The 14,730-nt window shown below is 42.0% G+C and overlaps 1 protein-coding gene across 1 annotated transcript in view; it reads right to left on the reverse strand.

The window, feature by feature from the left end:
* The window catches only part of RBM44 (RNA binding motif protein 44), a 39,367-nt gene extending 30,420 nt beyond the window's left edge, over nt 1–8,947 (reverse strand). Inside the window, exon 1 of the mRNA XM_067739809.1 lies at nt 8,892–8,947. The gene's annotated coding sequence lies outside the window, so the exon portion shown is untranslated. The remainder of the gene's footprint in view (nt 1–8,891) is intronic.
* Nucleotides 8,948–14,730: the final 5,783 nt, after the last annotated feature.

Raw genomic sequence — 14,730 nt, forward strand, 5'->3', positions numbered from 1 at the left:
TACCTTGTAGTGCTGGGGCAAGGTTCTCCAGAAGGTGGCATATACTCTAAATCAGCATCCAATATACGGTGCTGCTCCTCTGACAGCCCCAGGATTCATAGAACCAGGAATAAAGGGGTTGGAAATGGGAGTGGCACCATTCAATATTACCCCCAGTAATCTACTAGCAAAATTTTTGTTTCCTGTTTCCACAACATTATGCTCTGCTGGCCTCAAGAGGAATGCTTCCACCAGGAGACACGACTCCACTGAATCAGAAGTTCAGACTGCCACCTGGACACTTTGGGCTCCTCACGCCTCTGAATCAACAGGCAAAGAAGGGAGTAACAGTGTTGGCCAGGGTGACTCATCCTGACTACCAAGGGGAAACTGGATGACTACCTCACAATGGAGGTAAGGAAGAACATCTGCGGAATACAGGAGATTCCTTAGGGAGTCTCTTAGTATTACCATGCCCTGTGATTATGGTCAATGGAAAACTAAAACAACCCAATCTAGTCAGGACCACTAAGGCCCGGACACTTCAGGAATGAAGGTTTGGGTCATCCCCCAGGTAAAAAGAATACACAACAGGTAGTAGTAGAAGAATGCAGTTATAAGTACCTGCTACAACTACGTGACAGGCTGCAGAAATGAGGACTGTAATTGTAATGAGTATCTCTTCCTTATTCTGTTATGAATATATATATGTGTATATACATCTATTAAATAAATACCTTTGTTTCCTTTCCTCTCTTATTCCCTTACTATGTAACATAAAATGTATTGACCGTATCAGTATTTAAGCGCTGTCAACTTTACATAACAGCATTTATGGAGAAGAGTAAAATCACTCAAAATGTTACCTCCTCTTCTGAGGCCAAGGGATTAGCACATTTTCAGTTGTATGCATGATAGCTGTATCACATTAGGTGAAATTATGATCTTGTAATTGTCTTTATTTGGAGATTAAGCATGGTTTAAGGAGATGCGTATGGGTGCCAAGTTAACAAGGGGTGAACTTGTGATTGTTAATTTAATGTGTCAACTTGAATGGGCTAAGGGATGCCCAGATAGCTGGTAAAAAAATTATTTCTGGGTATGCCTGTGAGAATGTTATTGGAAGAGATTAGCATTTGAATTGGTAAACTGAGTAGAGAAGATCACCCTCACCAGTGCAAGTGGGCATCACCCAATAGGTTGAGGGTCTGAATGGAGCAAAGAGGTGAAATAAAGGTGAATTTGCTTGAACTGGGACATCCACCTTCCCCGGCCCTTGAAAAGGCGACCACTGCTTTGCTTGGAATCTCAAGCTCCTTGTTCCATGGTCTGCAGTGTTCTTCTGGGCAGGAAGTCAGGCTACCCCAGGGCTCATGTTGCAGGTTTCCTTTCTTTCAGAAATCACAGTCCTGTGCTGTCCATTATCCGTCTGAAAACAGTTGTTTCACACACGTGGCCTAGTTTTCAAGTTGTTTTATGGCAACATGGTAAAACCAGTCTATTACTTCATCATGGCCAGAAACCTCATTATGCTTGAGAGTATGTTTTCTGACTATAGTACAATTAAGAATAACAAAAAGGACAATAACTTCCCGAATATTTGAAAATTAAACAACACACTTGTAAATAATTCATGGAGAAATGAATATATCAACAATGGAAGTTAGAAAATAATTTGAACTAAATGATTATGAAAATACATCAAAATTTCTGAGATGCAGCTAAAGTGCTTACAGAGTAATGTACGGCATTAAGTGCTTATATTAGAAAAAAAGGTTTAAAATTAATGATCTACCTTAAGAAACTAGAAAAGTTAGACAAAATTAAACCCTAAGAAAGTAGGATGGAAATAATAAAAGAGAGGTAAATAAAAAAAATAATTATAAAAAACACATCCGAAGTTTTTTAAAGAGATTAATAAAATGTATAAACCCTTCACAAAACTTATCTAAGGAAATGAGAAAACACAAATTACCAATATCATGCATGATAAAGGGGACATCACTACAGAACCTACAAATTTTAAAATGGTAATAGGGGATATAATGAACAACATGATCTGATAAACTCTACAACCTGAACATACTTCCATGAAAATACAACCTGGATGCAAGAAGAAATAAACAATCTGAATAGTCCCATATCTCTTAAGAAATTAAAACTGTAATTAAAACTTTTTCCTCACAGAAAACTCCAGATGTAGATGGTTTCACTGATGAAGTCTACCAATCAACTGAGGCAGAAATAGAGTCAGAATTCAATCCTAACCAAAGTCCACTAGAGAAATATGGATGAGGGACAACTTCCCAACGTTTTATAGGTCCAGTAATATCTTGATACCAAAATCTGAGGACACTGCAAGTAAAAAATAAAGAGACCAATACTTCTTATGTAGAAAGACTCATACATCCTGAAGTAATTTTTTACAAAACAAATCCAGCAACACATAAAAAGAATAATGCATTCTAATCAAATGAAGTTTATCCCAGGAATACAAGGTTGGTTTAACATTTGAAAATCAACTTATGTTATTCATCACAGTAAGAGAATAAAGGAGAAAAATCACATGATCATCTCAATAGATACAGAAAAAGAATTTGATAACATTTATTAAAACTTAGAACCAGGGACTTCCCCGGTGGTCCAGTGGTAAAGAATCCACCTTCCAAAGCAGGGGACACGGGTTTGATCCCTGGTCGGGGAACTAAGAGCCCACATGCTGCAGGGCAAGTAAGTCCGCAGGCCACAACTACTGAGCCCGCAGGCCTCAATTAGAGAGCCTGCATGCCGCAAACTACCGAGCCCACACGCTCTGGAGCCCATGTTCCACAACTAGAGAGAAGCCCGCACACCACAACGAAGAGCACGCACACCGTAATGAAAGATCCCTCATGCCGCAACAAAGATCCTGCAACTAAGACCCAACACAGGCAAAACAAACTAACTAAATAACTAACTAAATAAATATTTTAAAAAGGTAAAGAACAAAAACCCTTAGAACCAATTCATGGTAAAAAGCTCTCAGCAAACCAGAAACAGTAAAGATCTTTCTCAATCTAATAACAGGTATCTACATACAAAACAGCCCTGGGCTTCCCTGGTGGCGCAGCGGTTGAGAGTCCGCCTGCCGATGCAGGGGATATGGGTTCGCGCCCCGATCCAGGAAGATCCCACATGCCGCGGAGTGGCTAGGCCCGTGAGCCATGGCCGCTGAGCCTGCGCGTCCGGAGCCTGTGCTCTGCAACGGGAGAGGCCACAACAGTGAGAGACCCGCGTACCGCAAAAAAAAAAAAAAAAAAAAAAAAGCCCCAATTAACCCTAAAGCTAACATCATACCTGATGGTGAAAAATTCAGTAACTTCTGTCAAAAACAACACAGTTATTCTCTCACCACTTATATCTGACGTACTAGAGGTCCTAGCCAGTGCAATAAAGAAATAAGAAGCATACATATTGGAAAAAAAGAGGTAAAACTGTCTTTATTCACAGACCATATGATAACATACAGGGAAAAACCAAAGGGATATTCAAAGAAACTACTAGAACTAATAGGTAAATTTAGCAAGATTGAAGAATACAAAGTCAATGTACAAAACACAAATGCACTTCTATATTCCAGCAAGAAACAATTGGAAAATGAAAATTTAAAAACAGTACCACTTACAAAAGCATAAAAAAACATGAAACAGTTGGTGGTTAAATGTAATGAAAGATATACAAGACTTTTATATTGAAAACTACAAAACAATGATGAGAGAAATTAAGGAGGAACTAAATAAATGGAGAGATATACCATATTGTCAGATCGAGACTCAGTATTGTTAAGATCTGTTCTCTACAAATTGAGCTATAGATTCAACACAATTTCACTCAAAATCGCAAGATTTTTTGGTAGCAGTTGACAAGTTGATTGCAAACTTACATGGAAATGCAATGAACCTAGACTAGCCAAAACAATCCAGAAGAAGCAATTTGGATGACACATACTTCAAGATTTACAAAGCTACAGTATTGGCAATGTAGTATGTTAAACTAATAGATTAAAGAACATATTATGAGAGGCAAGAAAGAGAGCCACTTGACTTTTAAGAAAGGGATTAATTCAATTCAATGTGTAAAGGAAGTTCTAAGGCATATCCGATAAATGGTACTGGCACAATTAGATTTCTGCAAGGGGAAAAAAATACTGGGATCCCTACCTCACATTATACCCAATAACAAAAGTGAGATGGCTCATACTTCTGAAGGTGAAAACCAAACCTATAAAGTTTGTCAAAGAAAACACAAGAGAACATATTCACGACGTTAGGGTAGGCAAAGATTTCTTAGAACACGAAAGGTGTTAATAAAAAAGTTGTTAATTTGAACTTCAGCAAAAATTTTTTTTTTGAATTTTGTTTTATTTATATTTTTATACAGCAGGTTCTTATTAGTTATCTATTTTATATTCATGTATATATGTCAATCCCAACCTCCCAATTCATCCCACCACCACCACCCGCCCCCCGCCACCTTCCCCCCTTGGTGTCCATATGCTTGTTCTCTACATCTGTGTCTCTACTTCTGCCAGGCAAACCGGTTCATCTGTACCATTTTTCTAGGTTCCACATATATGTGTTAATATATGATATTTGTTTTTCTCTTTCTGACTTACTTCACTCTGGCTGACAGTCTCTAGATCCATCCACGTTTCTACAAATGACCCAGTTTCGTACCTTTTTATGGCTGGAACTTCAGCAAAATTTAAAAACTTCTGCTCACTACTGAAAAGTGAAAAGACAAGCCAAAGACTGGAAGAAACTATTCACAATTTATATATCCAACAGAGAACTCTTACATAGATTATGTAACGAACTTGCATAAATAGAACCTTTTAAAAAAAGACAATCTAATTAAAAAAAGTGGACAAAGTAGTTGGATACTTACTTCACATGTGCATAACACAAAGCATATGAATTGCTCTTAAGTGTATAAGCAAGTGCTCAACATCATTAATCAACAGAGAAATGCAAATTCAAACCACCAAGATACCACTTCACACTCACTAGAATGGAAAAAAAAAACAAAACCTGGTAATACCTAATATTGTGAGGATGTGAACAAACTGACACTCACAGATTGCTAAAGTGAATACAAATTGTTAAGACCACCTATCTTGGAACACTGGCAGTTTCTAATGATTGTTAACCACATAACTACCCTATTACCAAGAAATTACATTCTAGTTTCAGGAATAAACACCCTTCTCTACAGAATCATTCTTTAATACACTATTCAATAATGACTGAACCCTTATTTGTTAAGTCATATGCTAAGTGTTGAAGACATGAGTTCTTGCCCTAATAGTTAATGATAAGCACACAATAAATAAGCAATTCCCAAAAGTCATGTGGGAGGATGGGAATGGAGCACATAAATCTTATTGTAGAGTACCTTTTCTCAAAGTTGCCTGACATATGAATCACTTGGGGCACTCTTTAAGAATACAGATTCCACAGCCTAATTTGGAGGCCAGAAATAATAGGAAATTTCTACAACCTGAAGATTTAGGGAAACATAAAAAGACCTAACCTAATCTAAGGCCTTCATGAGAAAGTGTCCTTTAACCTTTAACCTGAGATCGGAAAGAAGAGCAAGGAGGCGTTAGCTGTAATACGGATTATCATATCAATTTAGTATTAGATTTTTATATAAAGGATATAGTGTCACACACAAAATGCATTTGGAGTTTTTAAAACTGAGAGTTGTATTTAAAAAGCAATTAAAAAGTAAAATTTTGGATTTCACAGATAATTAAGTAGGAAATAATATAGCATGCTTGCATTGACAAAGGCAAGGGAAAGCCTATAAAGAAAGTGACATCTATCTAAGCTAAATCATGGAGATCACATAGCGGCTGGCTAGACTAAGGAGCAGGGAAGTGAACAGAGCACCTCAACCTAAGGGGACAAATATGGGATGGCCCCAAGGTAAGAGAAGGGTAAGAAGAAGGGACAGGATAACTAGACTTATGTATAAAAGTGAACTCATTATTGTTGATGGTACACTCATTGAGCTAGGAAACTAGGAGGAAGAATACTTTTCTGTTCTTTATATTATTTTGATTTTGGGTAGGGAACAGTGGTGATGATGAGTTCATTTTTATACATAGTAAGTTCAAGGGCCTGTAACAATTTGAAATAGATATACAGATGTAAAGCTTAGGAATTATCTGGACTGGAAATATTCAACTTTCAACTAATGTTTCAGAAATTCTTTTTAGCTGGTAGCTGAAAAGATTTGGCCCAATATCAAGAGCTTAACAGCCTTTAATTTATTTATTTTTTTACTGCGATAAAACTGGCTAGCAGTTGTTAACGTTTGGGGTTATGGACTTTCTGAAGATTTGATAAAAGTCTGAGAAAATGCACATACATACACATATAATTTAAAGGATTTATGGACTTCTATACTACATTTAAAAACTGCAAGTTTGGACTTCCCTGATGGCACAGTGGTTAAGAATCTGCCTGCCAATGCAGAGGACACAGGTTCGATCCCTGGTCCGGTAAGATCCCACATGCTGCGGAGCAACTAAGCCCATGTGCTACAACTACTGAGCCTGCGCTCTAGAGCCCACAAGCCACAGCTACTGAGCCCTCGTGCTGCAACTACTGAAGCCCACGCGCCTAGAGCTCGTGCTCTGCAACGAGAGGCCATAGCGATGAGAAGCGCGCGCACCACAATGAAGAGTAGCCCCCACTTGCTGTAACTAGAGAAAGCCCGCGCACAGCAACGAAGACTCAAAAATAAAAATAAATTAATTAATTTAAAATAAATTAAAAAAAAAACTGCAAGTTTGTAACTCCTGGCTTAAGAGATTTTATTTAAGTCAGTAAAGATCCTACTATAGGAATGCCAGGTAAATGTTTAAAATAAAGACTGGGTATAAAGAAAGCTAGTTTATCAAAATAACTAACATTAAAATAGATAAGGGGTTTTCTTACTTTTTGGACTCTGGTACTCTTCACATTCTTAAAAAGTACTGAAAACCCCAAGGAGTATCTGTTTACGTTGGTAATATCTATTAATACTTATATTAGAAAGTAAAACAAAAATTTGAAATTTACTCATAAACACATTACTTAATATAAGTAACACTTTCAATTTTAAAAACATATATTTTCCAAAAAATTAGCAAGAAAAACATATATTTTGCAAATCTCTTTACTATATGCCTTTACAAGCTGCAGCCTCATTCACATCTGATTCTGCATTCAAATCTACCTTCAATGTTTTGCAAGCTTCATTCTTAAATATGAAGACACCCAAGTTCAATAACTTTGACAAAAGGAAAAATTTTAGTATAAGAAAAATACTTGCAAATCATATATCTGATAAGGGTCTATCACCCAGCATATCCAAAGAAGTCTTACAAGTCCAACAAAAAGACAAACAACACAATTTTTTAAATGATCAAAGGATCTGAATAAACACTTTTCCAAAGAGAATACACAAATGGCCAATAAACATACGAAAAGATGCTCAACGTATTAGGTAAATGCAAATCAAAACCACAGTGAGATACCACTTTACACCCACTAGGATGACTATTAAAATAGAGAGTAAGTACTGTCAAGGAAATGGAGAAATTGGAACCCTCTTACAGTGCTGGTGGGAATGTAAAACGGCACAGCCATTCTGGAAAACAATCTGGCAGTTCCTCAAAAAAAAAAAAAAAATACAAAACGACCATGTGATCCGGCAATTCCGCTCCCAGGCATATACCCCTTTTTATTCTGCTCTCCCAGCTCTCACTCATCAAACTATTCTCTCCTGTGTTTTCAATCCTGGAACCAAACCAGAAGCTGCTCTCCTCCCTCTGACACCTCCCTCAACCCTACCGGGTCTTGTCAGTTTTAACCCCTGACGCATCTTGGTCAAGAGACCACTTACTGTTAACATGGATCCAGGCAATAACCCCCTACCCGGCCAGAATAATCTTTCCAGAATGCAGATCTGGTCAGTTCATCCCACTGCTTAAAACTAAGCAACAGACTATCACTGTTCTTTGGATAACGATTAAAGCTTTAGTACCGTCTGCAAGACACACACACACACACCCCCCCACCACCAACCAAGGGCCTGGGCTCTGCAGAAACCTTGGCACTTCGAGGGTTCCAGATGCACCGGCCACTGTGCTTCCTCACACAGGTTGGGTCACGTGCCGCACCTCCGCCTGCCGCACCCCGGCCCCCCCAACCACCTACAATTCCTGCTCAACCTTCAGACCTACCCCCAATATCCGTTTTTTAGGGAAATCTTCCTGGCCCTCCACACAACATCAGGAACGTCCGTCAGTTTGGAAAACATCCCACCCTTCTGCCGTCCGTCCCACAAAGCAGGGTAATTAATGTCCAGCGTCCGTTTCTCGCTCTGGACCGTGGCTGGTTGCTGCCGTACCCCGCGCCCGCTGCACAGGCCCCATTCGTATTTGTCGCAACGATACACGCGTTGAGTGAATTCCCATCTTTCCCCGGAGAAATAAACATCAGGTCCCACAACGCAGCTCGAAAAGAACTTCAGGCGCGCAAGTCCGCCTCGGCGCCCGCGAAGCAAGGCTGGGGGACCCGCTTGGAACCGAATGCAAAGGTACCACATTGGGGGATTCTGGAACTCCAAGGCCCCCCGACGAACGCGCAAACCCTGCGGACCACGGCGGCGCCCCCGGACCCTGCCCGCTTCCCCTTCCAGGACCCGCTGGAGGAGGCCTCGTTGGCCTCCTTAACGCCGCGCGGCCCTCGGCGCCGACGGGCCCTTGGCGGGAACTCGCCGCCACTGGGCTTCGCTGCCTCGTCCCCCACACTCCCGGCCTCCGCCCTAGCCTGACCACAGCCGCCGGCCCCGCCAGCCCGACTCCCCGCTCGTTGTACCTCGGAACCGCGCTGTCGCCGCAGCCGTGCGTGCGGCGTCCCGCTTCGGCCGCAGCCTCAGAGGGAGTGGCGCTCCTCGTGCAGCCGCGGGTCCCGCCGGGTAACGGTCGTCCGCGGCCCGCCCACTGCCTGGCGAGGCGCTTCCATTGGCCGGCGCGCACAGGGGCGGCTCTGTGATTGGCCCGGCATGCGGGCGCGAAGGCGGGAACGGAGTCGCCCGCTGGGATTTTGCATTTCCCGTGGGCGGGGGGCGGGGGAGCGGGGAGAGGTCTGGCCCGTGGGCTCATCTCGCAGCGACGCCCAGAGAGGCCTTAACTGCTCTGCAGCCCGCGACCTGTGACCTTCGACCCGTCTGGACGGCGCGGCTGTGCAAAGACACTGGAGGAAAAAAGTTGGGCGGCGCTCCCCGCCACCGCCGGCAGGGGCCCAACTGGCCCCTGGTTTGGGCCCGGCGCCCGCTAGGTCCCGCGCCCACAGTGTCCGGACAGCCGGCCCTAGGCTACCCTCCTTGGACAGCTGTCCCCACCGACACGTGTCCCTTCTTCGTGTCTAACACAGCGTGTCCTCCCTCGGGCAGTCTTTTACAATATCATTAGCAGGGCCGGGGCTAGGGTGAGAGAATGAGGCATTTACTTGCCTTGGGCGCAGAATTTAAGGGGGCGTCAAAAATCTCGATAATCAAGATAAGTGATATTTTAATGCAGTCGTTGAAGGCAATCAAAAGTAATGAAAAATCCAAGATGGACAAAATAGCCCCAAAAACACTCCTAATTTTTCCTTCTGCCTCAGGCTCTAATATGGTTCCCCAAGGGACTGTTATCCTGTCTTTAAAAATGTTCATTTTTTCATCATGAATTTTTTGCATGGATTTTGACCTTTGCTTAAATCATGTTTAAAGTCGTTTCAGGTTGCATTAAAATCTTAGTTTTTTGATGCCATCTCCAGATACTCCCCACTAGCCCTGGGGCAGTGGGGTCCTTGCTTCTGGTAGTTTCTGGTGTCTGTGTGTGTAGTCTGAAGCACTGCGTTTGCTGCCAGGCAGCTCTTACATAATTGATTTGGGTCTTACATAGTTTGGATGTGAAGTGTGACGTTTTTATGAAATCTGTCCATCTCTTTGTGATTTAATGCAGTGATTTTAACCCCATTTCAGCTTCAGAATAATGGTATTTACACAGTAGTTTTTACTTGTTTTTTTTTTTTTTTAAGTCAGGACAGTGGTTACTTTTATTATTTTTTTGAAGTAGAGTTGATTTACAATATTGTGTTAGTTTCTGCTGTACAGCAAAGTGACTCAACTATGCATATAATATTCTTATGGTTTATCATAGGATATTGAATATAGTTCTCTGTGCAATACAGTAGGACCTTGTTGTTTATCCACTGTATATACAAGAGCTTACATCTGCTAACCCCTTTACGTGCCTTTTATGATTTGATTATTTTAACATTTCCTTTTTTTGTATCTTTTAAATATTTTAACATTATTAAAGTCACATGTATTTAATGTAGAAAATTCAGGAAAATGTAAAGAAGAAAATAGAAATTCCCTATAACCCTACTTCTCACAGAACCTCACTTTGGAGGCTACAAACTTGACATTATTCTGCTGAATTAGTCTTTTACTGTGTTGTAGAATCTGACTTTTAAATTTTATTTATCATTTTTCATCTGTATTAAGATTGAGCTGTAGCAGGTAGTAGACCATGAAAATTGTCTGTATTCTCTGTTCTGCCCCCATTCTCATAAACGTTCTCAAACTCTCATAATGAGTTTGGTCAAAAACATTATGAAGGCTGTGATCAAAGTTAGTAACATAACAAGAAGCATATTTTCATTTATGAAAGGTTTAGAATCAGTCTTGTTAGTCCCCAACCAGTGATTTAACCCAGGCCCCCTGCAGTGGAAGTGTGTAGTCTTAACCACTGGACCGCCAGGCAATTCCCAATGTTACTCTCCTTTTGAAAGTTGGGAAAATCATCTGTTTTCGTAAATTTGGATAACTGGCCTCTAGGCCTCTGAAAGAAACAGGAATGGTGGAACAAGGAAATTTTGATGAAGAAAAAAGTGAGGAGTGAGGGGTTCAGTGAATTAAGCTATGGTTTTGCTGATGGGCTTGTAACGTGGTGAACACGTTACACCTGAAGAACACATGAAGACCCTCGAGGTTGGTCCTCTCAAGCAGAGATGAGCCTTAAACACCCAAATTTGCAACTTCCAGGGCCTTCTGTAGAGGAAGAACGGAATCTTTCTCTCTGGACTGTGAAGTGTCGAGATATTGAAGAGCATCGTGGGATGCTGGGCTGCATCTGGAGGCCGACTTGGGAGCAGGGGACTCAGGCTAGGAACCCACACACTTGTGCCTGACCCTGTGGCTACAACAGTGATTCCTAAATTGTGCTCTGCAGAGTCCTGGTCCCAGAAGGCTCTGAAAAAAAAAAAAAAAAAAAACAGGTTCCATGATCAAACAATTTGGGAAATTGTACCTAGTCCATTTCCCTCTTAAGGAATCCCAGTGACATTCACAAGTAAATACTCCTCAACAAGCAAACCCATTGAGTGTTATAACTGAGTGTTACCGAAGAATATTTATTTATAGAATTCTCTTTACTAACATTCCTAGGAATTAGTGGTTATCGTTGGGAAACACTGGACTTACAGTAATAGTAGTGGTCAGAATAATGAAGAAGCAACATGTGCTACCATTTCGTGAGTGCTGTGCGGCAGACACTGTTCTAAGCATTGAACCTCTGGTGCTGAACAAGACCTTGACCTCCCAGCAGAGCAGAATGGTTACAGGGGCGGGCTGGAATCCTATTGCTAGTTCTATCCAGGGCCCTTCATTTCATAGTTGTGTCCCTTTAAGCAAGTTGCCTGATTTTTCTGTGCCTGTTACCTTATTTATAAAATGGAGGCAGTAAGAGTGCCCACCTCAATGGATTATTGCAAAGATTAAATATCATTGTAGATGTAGGGGTGGTAGTGACATAATCAGATTTTAAAAAATTTTACTCTAATAGATTGGAGATGTGAAGAGCACTGAACAGAGAAGGCCAGGCAAGGGTAGTTTGCCAATGATAATGGCCTGGTCCAGAGGAATAGCTATGGTGATGGGGAAACGGATGGATTTGTGAGGTCTTTAGTAAGTAGAATTGATAGATCTGTGTGCTTGAGATCAGAGTGGAGGTGGGTGAGGGAGAGGAAGGGGTCAAAAATAACACGTGGGCTTCAGACTAGGCTGGTGGCACGACTGATGCTGCCTTTGTAGCGGTAAGAATCTGGGGAAGAGAATCATGCAGCTGGGGCTGGGGAGGGGGAGAGGGACAAGGAATTCAGTTTGTATCAGGAGACTTGGCTTTGTAAGCTGAACGGGGTTTTGTATCTCTATACTCTGTTTATTGTCTTTTGTAACCTCTCATTAAGTAACCCTTTCCTGATGCTCCTCAATGCCCTTTGCTGGGCCCTCCTCCTTCGCCCAACCCCTGTCAGGTTGTTTTTGGCTCTTCCTGTGCCCTCTAATTATTTACACTTTCTCCCTAGGCAAGTCTAGTCCCAAGACTAGAAAACCCCCTCTTTGCTGATGACTCCCAAATCTACACCTCCAACCTGGGTCTCTTCCGCAAGTTCCACACTCAGTTCTCTGCCATCCTGGAGGGATGCAGGATGCCTTCCAGTGGAGGATGAGAGATGGTAAATAAAACAAAATCTCTTGTGTGATAGACAGTGATAATTTGAGAGAAATGAATCAGAAAAGGGAACGGGAATTGTTGAGGCCTGGCAATTTTAAATAGGATGGTCGGGAAAGCACCTCACTGCTCTACGGCGCAACTGTCCTTATGTTTCATTAGCTTTGCAAGCCTGATGTGGCCTAAGTTGAACTCCTAAGCCCTCCTCTTTGACTTACTGTTTCTGTAGGACTACATTTCACTTTCACCGTTGCATCAGGTAAGATCTTACTGTTACGCTGTAGTGTGCATCTCAGGCACGGGGGTCGTTTCTATTATTACACATGAGCCCATCTGCTTGGTGTCAAGAGACTGATTCTGTGCGAATGATTTTTTTCTAGGTGCTCCTATAATATTTCAGTGTGTTTATTTGACTATTTCATGCAGAGAGCATAAGTTACATTCATACATATTAAATCATATTTGGTAAGTAAATTGAAACGCTTAGGTTTTTTAAATTATTTTTTTATTTTTCGGCCACACCATGTAGCGTGTGGGATCTTAGTTCCCTGAAGAGGGATCGAACCCGCGTGCCCTGCAGTGGAAGGGCAGAGTCTTAACCACTGGACCACCAGGGAAGTCCCTGTTTGTTTTAATTATACTTAAATTATTTTTCTAATTCTAAAATAAGCATGGACAAACTTAGATTTAAAACAAAGACGTGCTACTGATGCAGCATCGAGTGGACATGCGGAAGCTAGTGCTATGACTGAAAAAGTAAAGGAAAAAGAGACTGGGGGGAGGTATGGTGTGAATTTCATGATGAATATTGATTTCAGTTTTCTGGGAAGAGCAAAATGAAAGCGTGCTTTGTTACATAAAAAATGTTTAAAGGGCTTCCCTGGTGGCGCGGTGGTTGAGAGTCCGCCTGCCGATGCAGGGGACATGGGTTCGTGCCCCGGTCCGGGAGGATCCCACATGCCGCAGAGTGGCTGGGCCCGTGAGCCATGGCCGCTGAGCCTGCGTGTCCGGAGCCTGTGCTCCGCGACGGGAGAGGCCACAACAGTGAGAGGCCTGTGTACCGCAAAAAAAAAAAAAAAAAAAAAAAAAGTTTAAAGATAAAGCTGACAATATTAAGAGAAATTTTCAGCAAATACATAGTATGATGGTTTAAAAAATATGTCCACAAATTCTTTGATACTCTTTCCTTTAATATCTAGGGATGCTGCTCTACATCCTACGATGCTCAGGACAGACACCCAGCACCCAGGAGTGATGTGGCCCCGGACGTCAGCGGTGTGAGGCTGAGAAACACTGGGTTACAGGGATGAAAAAAGCCAGCAACAAATTCCCAATAGCCACAGGAAAAGTTTTATTCTATGAAATGAATTTAAAAATTGTGTTCTAGCTTCCTCTGGATGAGGAAGTTTGTGCAACGTGGATTTGCTGTGTCTGTGAGGATTGGCACAAGAGGTACCAAACTAAAGGTTTGACTTCCTTCAGAGCCACTGGTTTGAGAAATACCATCTTCCCAGGGCTGGCGAGACAAGCAAGAGTCGCTTCTTCACCAACTGTGAGATTCCCCAGGCTCTGGTTTCCTCATCGGTGATATGGATTTAATAACAGCATCTACCTCTCTAGGGCTTTCATGAAAATCAAATGAGTGAAAACATGCATCTACCTACCTGCCAGGCATGTCTAAATGATATACAAGTGTTTGCTGTCATTAGTGTTATTTGTGAGCCAGATGGATATTTCACTGGTTAAGCAAGTTTGTATTAAGATGTCGTGGAAGGAACATTAGAGGTAAGACAATGAAGTAAACGTTTCTCTTCTGCTGGCTGGAAGGACACTGCAGGAAGTGTCACTGCAGGAGCTCCTCTTTCTGGTTCCTTCTGTCGTGCTTTCTTCCTCCTTGTTTACGGGGCACCTGTGGTGAGCAATTCAGGTCACCCGGTGGTGCGACCCGCAACCAAAATTTCTCCCAGTCTCGGCCCAAGTTTTCCTGTCTCCTGATGTCAGCCCTCTGTCACCCTGTAACTTGTCTGCCCCTAGTGGGTAGTGGCCCCAACCCCTCCAATGAGGTCTCAGTCCCACTTTGTCGCATTCTCGGGTTCTTTAGATCCTCTTTCATCCGTAGTAGTTAATCCCCTATTATGAGTTAATCATTCTTT

The sequence above is a fragment of the Pseudorca crassidens genome, chromosome 6 (assembly GCF_039906515.1).
Source record: "Pseudorca crassidens isolate mPseCra1 chromosome 6, mPseCra1.hap1, whole genome shotgun sequence".
Classification (NCBI taxonomy): Eukaryota; Metazoa; Chordata; class Mammalia; order Artiodactyla; family Delphinidae; genus Pseudorca; species Pseudorca crassidens.